This window comes from Felis catus, chromosome E1 (genome assembly GCF_018350175.1).
Source record: "Felis catus isolate Fca126 chromosome E1, F.catus_Fca126_mat1.0, whole genome shotgun sequence".
Classification (NCBI taxonomy): domain Eukaryota; kingdom Metazoa; phylum Chordata; class Mammalia; order Carnivora; family Felidae; genus Felis; species Felis catus.
Genome location: NC_058381.1, coordinates 5,170,835 through 5,188,105, shown reverse-complemented (window position 1 = coordinate 5,188,105; position 17,271 = coordinate 5,170,835). Strand labels below are relative to the sequence as shown.

The 17,271-nt window shown below is 44.1% G+C and overlaps 1 protein-coding gene and 1 long non-coding RNA gene across 4 annotated transcripts in view; one reads left to right on the top strand and one right to left on the bottom strand.

Moving 5' to 3' along the window:
- LOC109494183 overlaps positions 1-14,484 on the top strand; it is a 32,565-nt gene extending 18,081 nt beyond the window's left edge. For 2 of the 3 annotated variants that reach the window (XR_006590020.1, XR_002148824.2), the window contains 3 exons: positions 1,961-2,021; positions 7,360-7,578; positions 11,524-11,827. This is a non-coding gene — a long non-coding RNA (uncharacterized LOC109494183). Of the gene's footprint in view, positions 1-1,960; positions 2,022-7,359; positions 7,579-11,523; positions 11,828-13,851 lie in introns of those variants that run through there. The other variant, XR_006590021.1, reaches the window with a different exon arrangement.
- The window catches only part of ADPRM (ADP-ribose/CDP-alcohol diphosphatase, manganese dependent), a 578,681-nt gene that overhangs the window by 66,317 nt on the left and 495,093 nt on the right, over positions 1-17,271 (bottom strand). The gene's annotated exons all lie outside the window — the stretch shown is intronic.

Sequence of the window (17,271 nt, the reverse complement as noted above, 5' to 3'; positions counted from 1 at the left end):
GTGTTTTGGTACATTATTTAAGTTGTTCTACACAGATAATAATGTCATCTGCAAATACAGACAATTTTATTTCTTTCTAACCCACAAACTTTCAATCTCTTCTTCTTATCTTATGGTACTAGGTAGAATTTCCAAGACAACACTGAACAGGAGTTGAAAGAGGACATTTTTTCCTTATTCCCTATTTCAGAGAAAAGCATTCGGTTTTTCACCATTAATTATTACGTTAGCTATTGTTAGGTTAAGGAAATTTCCTTCTGTTCCTTGTTCTTTTTTTTTTTTTTTGAGAGTTTTTGTCACAAATAGCTGTTGAATTTTGTCAAAAGTTTTTTCTGCATTAATTCATATGATCACATAGTTTTGATTTTTCCGTCTATTAATAGGATAAATCACATTAATTTCTTTACAAATGTTAAACTGGCTTTGCATCCCTGGATGAGCCCTACTTGGTCACCATCAAGTATCCTTTTTTATATGCTGCTGGATTTGATTTGCTATTAAAAAAATTTTTTTTTAATGCTTATTTAGTTTTGAGAGACAGAGACAGAGTGCAAGTGGGGGAGCGGCAGGGAAAGAGGGAGACCCAGAATCCGAAGCAGGCTCCAGGCTCCGAGCTGTCAGCACGAGCCCGACACAGGGCTCGAACCTGTGAACCGTGAGGTCATGATCTGAGCTGAAGTCAGACGCCCAACCGGCTGAGCCACCCAGGTGCCTCATTGATTTGCTAAATTTTTAATGGATTTTGTATCTATGTTTATGAGAGTTTCTTGTAATGTCTTTATCTGGTTTGGGTATTAGCCTAATACTGCTCTCATAGAATGAGTTGAGAAGTGTTCCTCCCTCTACTTGTATTTTCTGGAAGAGATTGTGGGAAATTGGTGCTACCTCTTTAAATATTTTATAGAATTCTCCAACAAAACCATCTGGTCCTGGTGTTTTCTTTTTGTGGAAGCTTTTTAAGGATTGGTTCTATTTCTTTAACAGATACAGGAATGTTCCTATTGTCTATTGCTTCTTGAGTGAGCTTTTGTAGCTTGTATCCTTCAAGGAACTGATCAGTTTCATTTAAGTATCAAATGCCTGGTCCTGTACATGCTCTTCCTGTTCTGTTACTAACTTTCTTAATGTCCATGTGATCAGTCACGTTGATTCCTCCTTCATTTCTGGTATAGTTAAGGTGGGTCTCCTTACTATGTATCTTTTTTAGGTTAGCCTGCTGAGATTTATCTGTTTGTCTTCTCAAAACAAAAACACTTTTGGTTTTACTGATTTTCTCTATTGTTCTTCTGTTTTCAACAAGTCAACATAAAACAGATATTCTAGGATCTCCTATGAAGCAAACTAAATTGGTGTGGTTTTGAGCATTTGGTGGAGAGTAGGAAGGCAACTTTATCTTGAAGATAGGAACAGTCTTTGAGGAGCATTAAACCCTTGAAGAAATTAACATAATTTTAAAATGCTACTTAATGGGGCGCCTGGGTGGCTTAGTTGGTTAAGCATCTGACTTCAGCTCAGGTCATGATCTCGCGGTTTGTGAGTTTGAGCCCTGAGTTGGGCTCTGTGCTGACAGCTCGGAGCCTGGAGCCTGCTTCAGATTCTGTCTGTCTCTCTCTGACCCTCCTCTGCTCATGCTCCGTCTCTCTCTGTCTCTCAATGATAAATAAACATTAAAAAAATTTTAATGCTATTTGATTCTTCGATTAAAGATATTATATTTATAAAGTCATAAAAGTATGATAACTGTAATTTCAAAAGGAAATAAATTATAATAAAATTATATTATTTTGAGACATAAGTATTTTGTGGTTTTTTTTAAAGAAAATGTATTTTTCATGTGGCGAAATACACATAATGTAAAATGCATCATTTTAACCATTTGCAGTGGCACCGAGTACATCCACACTGTTAGAAAACTCCATACCCATTAAATAATAACTATTCTATTCTTTCTTCTCCCCAGTCCCTGGAAACCACCATTCAACTTTCTTGTCTCCATGAATTTGCTACTCTAGATACCTCATGTAAGTTGGAATCATACAATATTTATCCTTTTGAGATGGGGTTATTTCATCTAACATAATGTCTTCAAACGGGAGGGTATTACACTAAGTGAAATAAGTCAGTCAGAGAAAGACAGATATCGTAGGTTTTCACTCATATGTGGAACTTGAGAAACTTAACAGCAGTCCATGGGGGAAGGGAAGGGGGAAAAATAGTTACAGACAGAGAGGGAGGGAGGCAAACCCTAAGGGACTCTTAAATACAGAGAACAAACTGAGGGTTGATGGGTGTGGGGAAAATGGGTGATGGGCACTGAGGAGGGCACTTGTTGGGATGAGCACCGGGTGTTGTATGTAAGCGATGAATCACGGGAATCTACCCCCAAAACCAAGAGCACGCTCTATACACCGTATGTTAGCCAACTTGATAATAAATTATATTAAAGACAAACAAACAGGCAAATAAATAAATAAAACCATTCTAAGAAAAACAACAACAGCAAAAACCATAATGTCTTCAAGGTTCATCCATATTGTAGCATATGTCAGAGCTTCCTTCCTTTTTAAGGCTGAATAATATTCCTTTGTATACCTATCCATCTATTGATAGACACTGGAGTTGGCTATTGTGAATAACACTTCCATGAATATGGTTTACGAACATCTTTTCAAGTATGCTTTCAGTCCTTTGGAGTATACATCCAGAAGTAGAACTGCTACACCATTTTTGCAATCCTATCTTAAGCTTTCTGAGGAACCACTATACCCTTTTCCACAGTGGCTATACCACTCTACATTCCCACTAGCAATAAACAAGAGTTCCAATTTCTCCACATCCTACCAATCCTTCTTTGCTACTTTGTTTTTTTTTTTTTTTTTTTTTCAACGTTTATTTATTTTTGGGACAGAGAGAGACAGAGCATGAATGGGGGAGGGGCAGAGAGAGAGGGAGACACAGAATCGGAAACAGGCTCCAGGCTCTGAGCCATCAGCCCAGAGCCTGACGCGGGGCTCGAACTCCCGGACCGTGAGATTGTGACCTGGCTGAAGTCGGACACTTAACCGACTGCGCCACCCAGGCGCCCCAACTACTTTGTTGATAATAGCCACCCTAATGGGTGGAGTGTGGGGTCTTGTGGCTTTGACTTGAATTTCCCTAATGATTCGTGATGTTAAACAGCTGTTTCTATGCTTCTTGGTCACTGGTTTATCTTCTTTGGAGAAATGTCTATGCAAATGTCTTTTGCCATTATTTAAAAAAATTTTTTTAAATGTTAATTTATATTTGAGAGAGAGAGAGAAAGAGACTGCAAACAGGGGAGGGGAAGAGAGAGAGAGAGAGAGAGAGACAGAATCCAAAGCAGGCTCCAGGCTCTGAGCTGTCAGCACAGAGCCCGACACGGGGCTCGAACTCATGAACTGTGAGATCATGACCTGAGCTGAAGTTGGCCCCCAGGTGCCCCTATGTCTAAAATGTTTTTAAACAAACAAAAGACAAAAACAAAGGCTCACGCTGTTTCCGATTCCAGAGAGAACTGGTTTGAATCCTGGCTCTTTTTACAAGCTGTGTAATGCTTAACAAATTACTGAACTCCTCCTAATATTGGTTTTCTCTTCTGTAAAATGGGGTGACAAACAGAAGGTACTACATAGGAATGTTATAAGATATTGAAACGACAGGATACACTTAAAGCTCTCAGCTTATTGCCTTGTTCTGGAATAAGTACACCCTGGTGCCATTATAAAGAGGAATAACCTGTTTAAATATGCTTTATACAGTCTCCGTGATTTTTAATAAACAATTTTATCCTTCCTTGGGTCTGATTGGTGTCAGCCCTTAATGGAAACCCCACACAGATGCACCCTAGCTGCTTGTCAGATAACTCTGTTGTCCAAATCCCATCAAAATCCTGTTTATGAGAACAGATATTTATGGAGGATTTGCCTGAAGGACATGTTATTCATCTATTCTCTGGAAATGATAAATTTTACCCTTGGATCAAGTAACACCATCTGAGAGCTGCATATCGGAATGGCATCATTCTGACTCTTGTCAAATTTACTTGACAGGATTGAACGTCACTGTTGTGAGCCTGGCTTGCATTGAGGGATGCTGTAAGAAGCAGCCGGGCAAACTTTACTCTTGTATTTATTACTGGGCTGGAGTCCAGGATGTTCTTCTCTGAATCAAAAAGTGTTTTCTTTATGAAGACCCGAGGGAAGAATTTTTCTTAGGTCAGCAAGATGAGAAAACTTGAAACAACGGGTTTGTCTCTATCTTGCGGACGATCTGGATCTTTTAACAGTGCGTATTTCCCTGCTTACTTTAGCTTCCAGGAAACCTACAACCCCATCAGTGGCCCATCTTGGGTGCCTCTATAAAACAATGTGGCAGGGGCGCCTGGGTGGCGCAGTCGGTTGAGCGTCCGACTTCAGCCAGGTCACGATCTCGCGGTCCGGGAGTTCGAGCCCCGCGTCGGGCTCTGGGCTGATGGCTCAGAGCCTGGAGCCTGTTTCCGATTCTGTGTCTCCCTCTCTCTCTGCCCCTCCCCCGTTCATGCTCTGTCTCTCTCTGTCCCAAAAATAAATAAAAACGTTGGAAAAAAAAAAAAAACAACAATGTGGCAATGAGAGGTAGGTAAATTTGCCCTTGGATTGTTTCTTCACCCACATTATTTCTTTGTCCCAACACTTTCCATGATTTATTTTCCATATATTTTTGGAAGCTGCCTCTTATTTATGACACAAGATAAGAAGAGAGAAAACGGAAAAATGAGGCTAGCATAAAGGAAAGTGGAGTATCCATAGGGGATAAATCAAGTAGGCAAAACTCTTATTACTTTCACATTTCCCTGGGCACCTGGCATTGAACTTCACAGCTAGTACATGGTTAGTGAATGTTTGTTAAGGAAAGAAAAAGAAAGGTAAGATCTATCAGGCCAGTCCTTGTGCTGCTTGTGCCCAGATGTAAGGTTGGGTTAGACGTAGGGGAGGCTTGATGAGTCCCTAAGAGGCCAAAGAGAATACTTTGATGCCTTCTGAGTGATATCTGACATTTCCTGAAGCAATGCCCTAGCCGCTTTTCAAGGCTCACTCCAATGCGTCCACCTTACGAACACATCCCCTGTTGTAAGCGAATACCTCTCTCTCCTGGGAACGCTCTCAGAAACTACTGTCTCTGAGTACCCATTTCAAATGTGCTTAAAATAAAAATAAAAATAAAAATTTTTATGATAACTTATGAGATACAGATATAAAGATGATACATAAGGAAGGAGGGAAAGAAAGAAAGAAAGAAAGAAAGAAAGAAAGAAAGAAAGAAAGAAAGAAAGAAAGAGGAAGAAAGAAAGAAAGAAAGAAAGAAAGAAAGAGGGAGGGAGGAAGAAAGAAAGAAAGAAGAAAGAAAGAAAGAAAGAAAGAAAGAAAGAAAGAAAGAAAAGAAAGATTAGTTCAATAAATATTTTTAAACAGGTAAATGAAGATCCATTGTATTGATTTTTTTTTTTTTTTTTTTTTTACAAACTTGCATTAAAACTGTTCCCATGAGCTGTATGGATGACTTCTCAAATGGGTTATAAGTAAGTGAAAGAAGCCAGAATGAAAAAGCTAAACTTTTGACTCCATTTACATAACTCTCCGGCAAAAGCCAAATTACACAGGGAGAAGAAGGGCTGGGAGACAGGAACGGGCACAGTGGAACGTGGGGGTAATGGAACTCTTGTGTCTCAGGATTGTGTGGTGTTGGTCACATGACTCTATAGCTTTGCCAAAACACTCGGAATTCTGCCCTCAAAAGTGTGGATCCCAGGGGCACCTGGGTGGCTCAGTCAGTTAAGCCTCCAACTTGGGCTCATGTCATGATCTCACGGTTCATGGGTTCGAGCCCCGCGTCGGGTTCTGTGTTGACAGCTCAGAGCCTGGAGCCTGCTTCCGATTCTGGGTCTCCCTCTCTCTCTGCCCCTTCCTCCCTCATGGTCTGTCTCTCTCAAAAACAAATAAACATTAAAAAAAAAAAAAAGGATTATTAAAGGCACACATGACAACCGACACTGTGTGTGCTATTCAGAGTGACAAGGGGGGCCATACCGTGGAATTGGACGAGATAGGTAGAGGGGAGCCCAGCAGAGTTCTTTTGAACAAGAGGTTAATCATCTGAAGGCCGCAGGAAACAGAGGTATTGACTAAGTGGGGCGGATGAGGACATCCCGGGCAGAGGCCTGTGCTCAAACATTGGAGCGGGAAAAACAGTACAGAGCTCTGGCCGAAAGGAAGACCACCAGTGTTTTAGGGAATAGGGTGACTCAAGTGCAGGCAGGGGAGTGGGGCAGGGGCCAGATCACACAGAGCCCCATAGGGCACTCAGAGGATTGAAAAAAAATTTTTTTTAATGTTTATTTATTTTTGAGAGAGAGAGACAGAGACAGAGACAGAGAGAGACAGGGGAAGGGCCAGAGACACAGGGAGACACAGAATGCGAAGCAGCCACCAGGCTCCGAGCTGTCAGCACAGAGCCGGATGTGGGGCTCGAACCCACGGACCCTGAGATCATGACCCGAGCCGAAGTCGGACGCTTAACTGACTGAGCCACTCAGGCGCCCCCAGAGGCTTTTAAGTATATCCTGAGAACTCTGGAAAGCCGTGAAATCAAGGTGAAATCATCACGAATACTCCAGGCTAACCTCCATGACAAAACTTCAAGGGAGGGGGGAGAAGAAAACCTCCAGAATACTCTCTAAAATGAAATAAAAAGAAAAAACTGAAGCAACATGAGCTTCCACGGCATTTTATGGCTACCATATGGGTATCTCATTTGTCACCCTGGGTCAATATGGTATTTACCTGTGTCCTTTCTGCTGGACCAAGTGCTTCCGGCAATTAGCAACATCTTATAAATTATTATGCCTTCAGGGGCGCCTGGGTGGCGCAGTCGGTTAAGCGTCCGACTTCAGCCAGGTCACGATCTCGCGGTCCGTGAGTTCGAGCCCCGCGTCCGGCTCTGGGCTGATGGCTCGGAGCCTGGAGCCTGTTTCCGATTCTGTGTCTCCCTCTCTCTCTGCCCCTCCCCCGTTCATGCTCTGTCTCTCTCTGTCCCAAAAATAAATAAACGTTGAAAAAAAAAATTAAAAAAAAAAAAAATAAATTATTATGCCTTCAGGATCTGAAGCTTAGTTAAGTGTTCAATAAATATCTGTTGAGTTGAAATAAGTTAAACAAAATCTCTAGGTATGCAAATACATAGCATTCCAAAGCCAAGTCCAGATACCAATTCCCCGGTACGTCCCAAAGTACTAAGAGATGCAAAGTTACAGGTGCATCTGCCGAAGCATAAAATAACCTTTTTTTTTTTTTTTTTTTGGAGCTGTCATGAATATATGCTGATCAGAATTACGCAGAATCTTCTGTCATGGTTCCAGAAACGTGGGGAAAAACAAAAGACGACACAGAGATAAAATTACAGGTTACCAAGAATTATTTTTGGAATTTTTCCAAAGCCAAGACAGACAATGCAGCCCGAAGATGGGAACAGCCAACTCGTGATAACATTTCTCTTCGGTGGATCAGGAAAGAGTCACAGAAGGTAATGACGGCCCAAGAGCAGAGAATGAATGAAGCATTAGGGAAAGGTGCGCAAAGCAATGACTAACTTTTGCAGAGGTCCCTCAGGCTCGGCAATAGCAGGACGCAAGACGGGAAAGGCGTAGCAGCGGGAAGAAGCTACTGGCAAGGGGATTGTTACAGGTGGAACTGCGTCCCCCCAAATTCGCATTTTGAATTTTTTTTTTCAACGTTTATTTATTTTTGGGACAGAGAGAGACAGAGCATGAACGGGGAGGGGCAGAGACAGAGGGAGACACAGAATCGGAAACAGGCTCCAGGCTCCGAGCCATCAGCCCAGAGCCCGACGCGGGGCTCGAACTCACGGACCGCGAGATCGTGACCTGGCTGAAGTCGGGCGCTTAACCGACTGCGCCACCCAGGCGCCCCCCCAAATTCGCATTTTGAATCCCGACGCTTAGTACCTTCAGATGTAACCTTATATGGAGATACGGTCTTAACAGAGGTAGTCAAGTTAGAGTGAGTTCATCAGAGTGGTCCCTAATCCACTCTGATTGGGGTCCCTTAAAAGGGGGAAATTTAGGCGCAGGGTACCCATAGAGGGAAAACGCCATGTGAAGAGACAGAGAGAAGATGGCCATCTTCATGCCAAGGAGAGAGGTGTGGAGCAGATCTTCCCCCGGACCCCTCGGAAGGAACCAACCCTACTAACACCTTGATCCTGAACTTCCAACCTCCAAAACTGTGAGAAGATGCATTTCTGTTGTTCATGCCCCTAGTCGGCAGTCCTAGGTTGCAGCAGCCCTAGCAAAGTAATACAGAAATTAACCTGAAAAATCCTCATTTACTGGAGGATTCTAACATTAAAGGGCGAAAAAGTAGTTGAATGAGTAGACCAAGGAGATAAAAGAGGTCTCCTCGGGCTCATATTTACACGAAGCAGGCTTTTCTATTATATTTACCGGAAACGACACGAGGTTGGAGCCTGGAATGGGAATATACAAAGTAGTGGCAATGAATGACCAAAACAGGTCTTAACACGTGCCAGGCACAGCATCATGTGTTTTACAGGAGTCATTTGACTTGATCCTTACAAGGTTGAATTATCTTCGAGATGAAAATACTGGGGGAAGTTTGGTTTCCTCACCCAAGGTCAGACAGCAGTAAGAGATGGGAAAGAGCTCCTCCTGGCTCTGGCAGGGTAAGGAGGAGAGCGATCGCTGTGAATGCACCGAGACCCTTCTCCATCACAGGGACTATTCTCCAGAGGGAAAGACACATCCCACTCAGGGGAAGGGCACATCTCTAACTCCAGACCCTGTAGTTTTCTTCTGTCATCTAAGAAGCAAAAATAAAAGCTACGGAAAACTTGTGAAGGTCACAACCCAGGACGCAGACCCACTGAACACTGAGATTGAATCCTCAGATTACAGAATGCTTCCCTCTCTGATTTTTTATCACCACATCAACAGGCCTCCAATATAATAACATTTGACAGCTAAAAGGGCTGCAAGGTACAGACTCTATTTAAGGAGGAGTTCTTAGTGGGGGCGCCTGGGTGGCTCAGTCGGTGAAGCACCTGACTCTTGATTTCGGCTCAGGTCATGATCTCGTGGTTCGTGGGTTCGAGCCCTGTGTCAAGCTCTGTGCTAAGAGCATGGAGCCTGCTTGGAATTCTCTCTCTCTCCCTCTCTCTCTCTCTCTGCCCCTCCTCTGCCCACACACACACACTCTCTCTCTCTCTCAAAAATAAATAAATAAACTTTTTTTTTTTAAAAAGAGGAATTCTTAGGGAAGCACGAAGATAAAGGAGGTGACAAAAACAAGGGCACGAGAGGAATGGAAAGCTTCTGGTACTTGTAACCACAAGCCAACTCCTAGCCAGGTTAACGTAAAACCTCACTCCAAAGCCTTATTCACTCAGGCCCTCTTCCCAGATTTATCGTCTCTGCTTCACAAGTAAAAAGGATAACGAAAGCTACAAGACGTCTACACGGTCTGACAATATGAGACAGGCATGAGAACCAGGCACCGGTATGACACAGATTGTGGAATTACCACCTAGGGAATTTAAAAACACCCGTGATTCGTATGTTAAAGGATTTAATGGAAAAAATTAACAACATGCGAGAGCAGATGTAACGTAATCAAGAGAGGTGCAATGTTAAGAAAGAATAAAAAAGCAAATGCTAGAAATCGAAAAGCTTTGTGGCAGGAACGTAAAACGTCTTTGATAGGCTCGTCGGTAAAATTCTTTCCTCTGATATCACCGAGGAAAGAATCACCAACCTGAAGAGAGGTCAAGAGAAACTTCCCCAACTAAAATGCAAAGGGAAGAAAGGATGAAAACAACAACAACAACAACAACAACAACAACAACACAGCATGTTCAAGAACAGTGGGACAATTTTAAAGGTGTAACACGCATGCAATTGGAATTCTAGAAGGCAAAGAAAGGACACAGCAGAAGACATATTTGAAATAATAATAACTGAGAACTTGTCAAAATTAATGACAGACACCAACCCACACATCCAAGAAGCTCTGAGAACACAGCAAAAAGAATACCAAGAAATCCACACCTAGGCATATTGTGTTCAAACTTCAGAAAATCAAAAGCAAAGAGAAAAATTTTGAAGCATCCGTATCTACGTGAAAAAAGGAAGAGCCTTGGTGAAGGAGTAATTGAAGGTGAAATAAAGTGTTATGTTTTTTCTGATGCTTAATTTATCAACAAGATAACTGTTTAAAGTAACAACAGTATATATACTGGGTATTTAGGACATATGGATATGTGGATTGAATGACAGTAATACCACAAGGGAAGAGGAAGGAGGAATTGGGATTATTCTGTGATAAGGTGGTTGTACTAAATGCCAAATTGTATAATGTTATTTGAAGGTGGACTTAGGTTACTTCAATATATATACTGCAAACTCTAGGGCGACCACTATTTTTTTTTTTTTTAGTAAGTATAATTGGTATTCCATGAGACAAAATGGAATCATACAAAATGCTCTATTATAATCAGAGAAGGCAAACAAAGAAAATTTCTTAAGAGGGGAAAAAGTGTAAAAATAATTATGTACCACAATCTCGTGGGATTTATTGCAGGTACGAATGCTGGTGTAACATTTGAAAATCAATCAGTATAATGCAGCACATCAACAAAGGAAGAAAAAAAAATCACAAAATATCAACTCATTCAGAAAATATTCTAACGAAATCCAACACCTATTTATGATAAAAACTCCCCAAAAACTAAGAATATGGAGAAACTAACTTGACCAAAATAATCTATTAAAAGTGCACAGCAGACACCATAATGGTGAGAAACTATCCAGATACTTCTCTTTTTTTTTTTAATTTTTTTTTTCAACGTTTATTTATTTTTGGGACAGAGAGAGACAGAGCATGAACGGGGGAGGGGCAGAGAGAGAGGGAGACACAGAATCGGAAACAGGCTCCAGGCTCTGAGCCATCAGCCCAGAGCCTGACGCGGACCGCGAGATCGTGACCTGGCTAAAGTCGGACGCTTAGCCAACTGCGCCACCCAGGCGCCCCGATACTTCTCTTTTAAGATACATACAAAGCAAGGATGTCCCTTCTCACCATTCCTATTCAACATCATACTGAAAGTGCTAGCCAGTGTGTGGGGTGAGGGGAAAGATAAGGAAAGGAAAAAAACGGGGTGCCTGGGTCGTTCAGTTGGTTAAGCGTCCAACTTCAGCTCAGGTCATGATCTCACGGTTCGTGGGTTCAGGCCCCGTGTCGGGCTCTGTGCTGACAGCTTGGAGCCTGGAACCTGCTTCCGATTCTGTGCCTCCCTCTCTCTCTGCCCCTCCCCTGCTGGTGCTCTGAGTCTCTCTCTTTCTCAAAAATAAATAAACATTAAAACATTTTAAAGAAAAGGAAATAAAGAGTGTACAAAATGGGAACGAAGAACTAAAACTGCCTTTGTTCACAGGCGATATGATTGTCTACGTGAAAAATCCCACAGAATCAGCATATATTCTGGAACTAATAAGCAACTACAGCAAGGTCACAGGATAAAATGCTAACGCACAAAAGTCAATTGCTTTCCTATATAACAGCAATGAACAACTGGAGTTTGAAACTAGAATTATAATACTATTTACAATAGCACTGCAAAAAAACAAGGAAAATATTAGGTATGAGTCTAAGAAAATGTACAAGAAGTACATGTGGAAACAACAAAACTGATGAAAGAAGTCAAAGATCTAAATAAATGAAGAGGTGTTCCATGTTCATGGATTGAAGACTCAATTTTATCAAGATGTCAAATTCTTCCCCACTTGATTTATGGATTCAGTGCAATCCCAATCCAACTCCCTGAGTTTATGTCCACCGATGTAGTATTGGGCTATGCTCTCATTTGGGAAGGAAGACACATTCAGGTGTTTCAAGATCAAAAAGGAGGATTAAGATTTATTGCTAAATACCACCCACGATAGTAATTAATTTACACATTAGAGCTATCATATAATCCTCATAACAATCATGTGATGGAAACTCACACACGCTCTCTGACAAAACTTTTTGACTTCACCAATCCTTCAGAGCTTCTTTGGTCATGGCTAACAATTTTCTCCACGCCAATGGTCAATTCTTCGCATTCCTCTTACTTATATGGCACCAGTGGCAATAGTTAACATACTTTATCATTCCCTCGCCCTTCAAGCACTCCTTTTCTTGGCTTCCAGAACACCTCACTGGTTAGTCTTAGTCTCCTTTGCTGCTTCCTCCTCTCCTCTCTGACATTTCCACATTGGAGAGTTCCAGGGCTCAATTCTTCATCCTCCTCTCTTCTGCAGGGTTACCCTCTCCCTCCTTGGACTCCTACAGTTCCAAGGTTTTCAAAGCTCATCTGTGCTGGATTCCAAATTTACATTTCCAGCTAAGAAACCTCTTCTAAACTCCAAACCTGAAACCATATAAGCAACACGTGCTCAACATCTCCACTTGGAGATCTAATAGCTATCTCCAATTTAACATGTCCTATAAACTGGGTTGCTGATCTTCCCTCCAAAACCTGCTTTGTCCACAAGCTGATTACCTGTCTCCATATATGGTGGCTACATCCTTCCAATTTCTCAGACCTAGAATTTGGAGTCATCCCTGGGGTGACTCTCTGAATCTCAGTATCCCAACCCTCTGCCTGTGAGATTCTAACCCATGAGCACTAAGTCCTGTTCTTCCTTCAGTACTTGCTCAAATCACCTTCTCAATGAGCCCACCCTGACCAGCCTCACGTACCCTGACCACCCCCATCACTCTCAATCCCCCTTTCCTTTGGTTCTCTTTTTCTCCCGGCACCTATTAATTTCCATCACATGTAACTTACCCATTGAACTATTTTCACAATCTGTCTCTGCTGGGCAGAGATCTTCATCTGTTTTATTCACTAATATATCCCAGGCATATAATATAGCACCCGGTACCTGGGGAACATCCCACAAATAATTATAAATGCTCTATGAATATGATTGTTTCTGTTTCACAAATGAGGTCAACTTTAGTGTTGCGGATAAAATGATGAATCTGGGGTCCCAGAGAGGCTTGATTTCCAAGTCTTGGTGCTTTCTATCATTGGGTTTTTTTTTTTTTTTTCTCCTCTCTTTAGATTAAGTGCACCAGAACTGGCTACACAGCCAAATCACCGGAGGAACTTTCATATAACACTAGATGCCACTCTGAGTTTCATTCAGTCAGAGGTGGGGTGTACGTGTCTGGGTTTTCACTTTCCCAACCGATTCTCATGAGCGTCCAGGTTTGTGGACCACTGCCACAGATCCCATTCTCCGATGTGGACATGTTTTGCTTCCAGAATTCTTAAAGAACTTGAAGGGGATGTCCAGGAATAGTTAGCTCATCGATACAGCAGTAGTTAACTATATGGCATCAGAAGCCATAACTATACGGCATCATTACCCCACATTCTTCAATTAATAAAACGGAAGTTCCTCCTTTTGGACATCAATGCCACTTAAAAAAAAAAAATGAAACGTGAGCTTGTTTTTATGTGTGTTCTTCCATGGCCTGGAATGCCCCCCATGTATCCAGCCAATTCCCACTCATCCGTCATGATTAAATCCGAGTGGTCCCTTTTCTTGGGATCTTTTTCCAAATCCCTCCCCAATTTTCTTTTTGGAGTGAGGCTCTCCCCTCGCTCTACTCCTATGGCATTTCTGTGCCTTCCGATTGAGACAGTGTGTTGTGGTAAGTAATCAACTCTTCCCGTAGTATTAGTAACAGGACTACTTTTATTTCAAAGGGAGAAACCCACCCCTACTTGGCTTAAGAAGAAAAGAGAATTGATTAGCTTGTGGAATTGCAAACTTCGTGGGTGGCTCTGTCACCACGGGATACAGGGGCTCCAATGACGAGTTCAGGAGTGTGACTTCCTTCTCAAAGCAGAAGGCTGCCGGGATGGCCGTGAGAATCTCCCGGCTTCCGTTCTGCCTTTTCGCAGAAGAAGAACACCTGAGTCCCCAGAGCCTTGGTAAGAGTTCCTGGACTGACTCTCCCTGGGACCGCCCTGGGTCATGTTCCCTCCAGGAACCAATCACTGCAGCTTGGAAGGAGTGCAAATGTACTCGGACGGGCCAGGTCCAAAGTGAGTCACACACGGCAGAGGCCCGGTACACCTAGACGCCTTGAGAGCAGGGGCCTTGTCTTCTCGTTCTCTCATGTATCTTCATTTTCCTCGCGTAGCGCTGAGCACATACAAGGCAGCTCATGCTTGGTAAACGCATCAGCGTAACAAATGAACAGAGTCTGGGTTGTCGTGAAAACCATCCATTATTACCCTGCGCCATGATACACGGTGTCCCCGGGGGCTGCAGATGCGGTCTAACACCGGCTGCCTACCGTGTGCGGGGTGCGGGCTATGTTACTGTATGGAAAGTAAGCCTCTGCAATAGATGCTTTTGTTGTTGTTGTCGTCGGGGTTTTTTGTTTTTTTTTTGTTTTTTTTGTTTTTGCTCACCTCCGAACATGACTATTGGTAAAAACACTGTCAATTCTTTAATTAGGTATCCCAGGAGACCAGGCCGGGGATGTTGTAGGATGACAAAGCCAACAGGAGGGGAAGTGGAAATGTCACCCTCGTTAGTGCGGTTATTCACAGGAGGAAGGGCCCACCCAGGGCCCTGGGGAGTGTCAGAGGGCAGCTTCCTGCTAAGACACTGAAGTGAGTGGAAGAGATGGCAGCTGGCAGGGCCTTTGGGGGGGGGGGTCACACTGAGAAATAAGGCAGAGGGAGGAAGAACCTGTCCCCGGGGGGATCTGTAGGACTTTTTTCCAAGGTGATCTTGAGATGTGCGTGTTGTGGTTATTGCTTATTTATTTCCTATTTATATTAATGTCCTCTTATTATGTGCCGCTTCGAACCACCATGGGCTCGAGCTCTCTGACCCAGCAGAGGGCAGATGAAGGTACTTTCTGAAACGCAGCTCCCTTCTCTCCCCGAAGCCCTGCCACCCCCCCCCCCCCCCCCCCCCCCCCCCCCCCCCCCGCTGCAGAGGGCGAGACTGCTGGCCGTGTGCCTCTCCTCCATGCTGCTCGCAAGCCAAAGGGCAGACCGGCCACAAAGCTGCCAGAACGTTCAGCCGAGGAAGATGTGGGCTGCCGCAGGAAGAACTGAGACTCAACCCAAGTCCTGACTTGGCGTCCCTGCTCTGTCACTAACCAGCCACGGGACGCCAGGCGAGTCAACCCATCTCATTTCTTAGCTTCCCCACGTCTTAGAAACTAAAAGCCAAAACAAAACACGAAGGATTCTGGAGTTCTCTAAAGTCCCTGCCCTGGAATGAATAAAAACTGCAATAAACGAATCATTACGCCTTTGCTGCCAGGGCCAGATCTGGATCTTTGCGGTGACAGAGTCTGCTACTTGTAGGGAAGAGCATCCAATTCTGGCTAAGTTAAGCTCAAGGGGTAATGGGTCATAAAGGACTCAGGGCTGTTGGGAGAGTCGGGCTTGGGAATGGCAGAATTCCAGAGGCAAGAGGCCGGGGCCACACCTGTCCCATAACGAGAGTGACTGGCTGGCACCCTGTCCCTGGATGCAATGGAATGCCAGCCATTTTTGGGCGTCCTGTCTCTTTGCAAGGGGGAATTCACCTCCTTGGCTTAGACCGGGTCATGAGATGATGAACCTCCAATGACTTCTCCATCAGACTGTATTTAACAAGGAAGAAACGTTGCCTCGGAGGAAATCAGAAGGCGCCGGAGAATGGAAACAGATGCCAAGCATCCAGGAGACAGGAAAGAGGAGAGACAAATGCTGTTGTTCTTTGAGAATGCTTTTTCCCTGCCAGTCTAGAATCCCAACGGCCCTGGACCACAGGTGCAACCAGAGAGAGCCTCCAAGTTCACAGCACGGCTACCCAGCCCCCAAACGACAGCGCTGGCTCCCCACTGTCCTCCACAGCTTTCCATGAAGACAGAGAAAAGAGTCCCTTGATCATTGACCCCCCCCCCCCAACAAGTAACTTAGGGAGAAATCTTCCATACAATTAGTGGTTTAGCTAAACAGACATCGCAGGGAACACTGTGTTGGCAAGGAGTCTACCAAATTGCATTTACAAGTAATACATTAAAGTGGTGATCTCTGTTGACCATGGACGGCCCCTCTGGAACTTGCAGAAGGGGTGCTGGGTGCAAGATCGGGGACTCAAATCTGAGTCCTCGCTCAGAGGGGGAGCCTCTGGGGGGGGGGAGGTCTTTTGCTTCTTAGCACCCAAGCTGGTTAGCAGCTCTATTCTGCCATCCCATGGCTCCTCTACCTTCTCCACGCAACCCCCCCAAACCTTCTCACTCCCAAACCACGCCCCAACACTCACACCTTCGCCCCCCACTCTGTTCTTCAGCCTCTCTGTCTGAATACAGCATCAGTCCATCAGGCTGAGCCAAGGAACTGCCTCTCTGGGTTGATGAGAACAGGCTCTCTCCACCCCCTGGTCTCTGAGGCTGCCCATAGCCCCTGCAGGTTAAGCAGAGAGGAGATTAGAAATTATCTAAATCACAACAATTCCCTGGCAGCTTTTGTATGATTACAGGCTCTGGTGAACTAAACTGTCCAGCTGGGTAATTGAAGGAAACATATTTATTGAAATTCACATGCTTACAGTTATACTTAGCCCCTGGATATCAGCAAAGCTAACCTGAAGAGAATAAAAAGCCCCTTGCAGCTTTCCAAGTAAGCATTCTGTACAGGCCCTTTGGGGTTTAACTCTCCGGTGGCGAGAGAGAGCTTTGATTTTCCCACTCTCGGTGCCTCTCAGCTGCTGCCAGCTGTCAGCTGGGTTGCCGGGGCTCAGGCAGGATATGGAAATGGGACCCACGAAAGCTAACATTCCCCCTTCATAAAAGGCTTTGCCCAAAAGGTGTCAGCAACATGGCCTTACTTTTCAGATTTCATTTTCTGCTCCGAAAGACGAGGCTTTCATCAGCTGGTGAGTTCGCTGGGAGTGACAGCTGCAGTTTGGAAGCAGATGAAGCACCTAGTGCAGAAAAGCCGGCCTGTGCGAGGTCACCCTGGGACCCACACAGCTTCACGGAGACCAGCTGGAGAAACAGGAAGCCCAGGCAAAGCACAGGGTGCATTACACGCAAACAGATACACTTTCTTTCCACGCAAAGCAGGGCTCGCGGTGAGGGCGCCCCGCACCAAGTTACAGAATCGCAAAGA